This window comes from Dama dama, unplaced genomic scaffold, assembly GCF_033118175.1.
Source record: "Dama dama isolate Ldn47 unplaced genomic scaffold, ASM3311817v1 ptg000093l, whole genome shotgun sequence".
NCBI lineage: Eukaryota > Metazoa > Chordata > Mammalia > Artiodactyla > Cervidae > Dama > Dama dama.
Window position 1 is genome coordinate 596,981 of NW_026870908.1, and position 3,142 is coordinate 600,122.

Here is a 3,142-nt window from a genome sequence, read left to right on the forward strand (position 1 = left end):
AAAGGTGCTGGAGCTCAGAGGGCCTCGTCAGAGGGAAGGGACCAGCAAGGGGCTGGATGCCCAAGACCTCTTTGGCCCAGCAGCCTCAGGGCAGCAGGGAGAGCAAGAGGCCCAACTTGCCCCTAGGTCGGCTCTGCCCCTTCCCACACAGGCGGCCAGCCCAGCAGCTGCCTGACAGACTCTGGCTCCCCCGAGCTCTCTGCCGGTGCAGGGGGCAGATCAGACGTGTGCATGTGGTTCTGCCTTGTCCTGGGAGTGTGGACACCCTGCCTTGCCCCCAGGCTCAGGGGCAAGGGCCCGGAGAGAGCACCACCCTGAAGCGCTTTTCTCCCGGGCTTGGGAGCATTGTGCACGCCTGCTGGGAACAGTGGGCGGGAGCGCTTGCAAACCGGCCTTGGAGGCAGCCGGGGAGGTCTTCCAGTGGGAGAGGGCCGGTTGTGCTCAGAGGCCCCACAGGCCAGGGGCAGGACGCAGCAGGGCCCCTGCCCCTGGCTAGCCTTGCCCAGACCTTCCTGGCCTCCGGGGGTACTGCCCCACTAAGGGGCAGGCTGCGGGGCCTGGGTCCAGAGATGCCCGGGCACCTCCCCAGGCTCATCCCCGCTGGTGCCTTTCCCCTGGGCCTAGGCCTCGGTTGAGGCCTCCTTGGAGAGGAGGTTGCTGGCAGGGGCTGTCTCCACACTGCAAGGTGCTGGAGCTCAGAGGGCCTCGTCAGCGGGAAGGGACCAGCAAGGGGCTGGATGCCCAAGACCTCTTTGGCCCAGCAGCCTCAGGGCAGCAGGGAGAGCAAGAGGCCCAACTTGCCCCTAGGTCGGCTCTGCCCCTTCCCACACAGGCAGCCAACCCAGCAGCTGCCTGACAGACTCTGGCTCCCCCCAGCTCTCTGCCGGTGGAGGGGGCAGGAACAGACGTGTGCATGTTGTTGTGCCTTGGCCTGGGACTGTGGATCCCCTGCCTGGCCCCCAGGCTCAGGGGCAAGGGCCCGGAGAGACCACCACCCCGAAGCGCTTTTCTCCCGGGCTTGGGAGCATTGTGCGCGCCTGGCGGGAACAGTGGGCGGGAGTGCTTGCAAACAGGACTTTGGAGGCAGCCGGGGAGGTCTTCCAGTGGGAGAGGGCCGGTTGTGCTCAGAGGCCCCACAGGCCAGGGGCAGGACCCAGCAGGGCCCCTGCCCCTGGCCAGCCTTGCCCAGACCTTCCTGGCCTCCGGGGGTACTGCCCCACCAAGGGGCAGGCTGCGGGGACAGGGTCCAGACATGCCCGGGCGCCTCCCCTGGCTCAACCCCGCTGGTGCCTTTCCCCTGGGCCTAGGCCTCGGTTGAGGTCTCCTTGGAGAGGAGATTGCTGGCAGGGGCTGTCTCCACACTGCAAGGTGCTGGAGCTCAGAGGGCCTCGTCAGAGGGAAGGGACCAGTAAGGGGCTGGATGCCCAAGACGTCTTTGGCCCTGCAGCCTCAGGGCAGCAGGGAGAGCAAGAGGCCCAACTTGCCCCTAGGTCGGCTCTGCCCCTTCCCACACAGGCGGCCAGCCCAGCACCTGCCTGAGAGACTCTGGCTCCCCCGAGCTCTCTGACGGTGCAGGGGACAGGAACAGACGTGTGCATGTGTTTCTGCCTTGGTCTGGGAGTGTGTTCCCCCTGCCTTGCCCACTGGCTCAGGGGCAAGGGCCCGGAGAGAGCACCACCCCGAAGCGCTTTTCTCCCGGGCTTGGGAGCATTGTGCGTGCCTGGCGGGAAGAGCGGGCAGGAGTGTTGGCAAACTGGCCTTTGGAGGCAGCCGGGGAGGTCTTCCAGTGGGAGAGGGCCGGTTGTGCTCAGAGGCCCCACAGGCCATGGGGAGGACCCAGCAGGGCCCCTGCCCCTGGCCAGCCTTGCCCAGATCTTCCTGGCCTCCGGGGGTACTGCCCCACCAAGGGGCAGGCTGCGGGGACTGGGTCCAGACATGCCCGGGCGCCTCCCCAGGCTCATCCCCGCTGGTGCCTTTCCCCTGGGCCTAGGTCTCGGTTGAGGCCTCCTTGGAGAGGATGTTGCTGGCAGGGGCTGTCTCCACACTGCAAGGTGCTAGAGCTCAGAGGGCCTCGTCAGAGTGAAGGGACCAGCAACGGGCTGGATGCCCAAGACCTATTTGGCCCAGCAGCCTCAGGGCAGCAGGGAGAGGAAGAGGCCCAACTTGCCCCTAGGTCGGCTCTGCCCCTTCCCACACAGGCGGCCAGCCCAGCAGCTGCCTGACAGACTCTGGCTCCCCCGAGCTCTCTGCCGGTGCAGGGGTCAGGAACAGACGTGTGCATGTGGTTCTGCCTTGGTCTGGGAGTGTGGACCAACTGCCTGGCCCCCAGGCTCAGGGGCAAGGGCCCGAGGAGAGCACCACCCCGAAGTGCTTTTCTCCCGGGCTTGGGAGCATTGTGCGTGCGTGGCGGGAACAGCGGGTGGGAGTGTTGGCAAACTGGCCTTTGGAGGCAGCCGGGGAGTTCTTCGAGTGGGAGAGGGCCGGTTGTGCTCAGAGGCCCCACAGGCCAGGGGCAGGACCCAGTAGGGCCCCTGCCCCTGGCCAGCCTTGCCCAGACCTTCCTGGCCTCCGGGGGTACTGCCCCACCAAGGGGCAGGCTGCGGGGACTGGGTCCAGACATGCCTGGGCGCCTCCCCAGGCTCATCCCCGCTGGTGCCTTTCCCCTGGGCATAGGCCTCGGTTGATGCCTCCTTGGAGAGGAGGTTGCTGGCAGGGGCTGTCTCCACACTGCAAGGTGCTAGAGCTCAGAGGGCCTCGTCAGCGGGAAGGGACCAGCAAGGGGCTGGATGCCCAAGACCTCTTTGGCCCAGCAGCCTCAGGGCAGCAGGGAGAGCAAGAGGCCCAACTTGCCCCTAGGTCGCCTCTGCCCCTTCCCACACAGGCAGCCAACCCAGCAGCTGCCTGACAGACTCTGGCTCCCCCGAGCTCTCTGCCGGTGCAGGGGTCAGGAACAGACATGTGCATGTGGTTCTGCCTTGGTCTGGGAGTGTGGACCCACTGCCTGGACCCCAGGCTCAGGGGCAAGGGCCCGGAGAGAGCAACACCCCGAAGCGCTTTTCTCCTGGCCTTGGGAGCGCTGTGCGTGCCTGGCGGGAACAGCGGGCGGGAGTGTTGGCAAACCCGCCTTTGGAGGCAGCCGGGG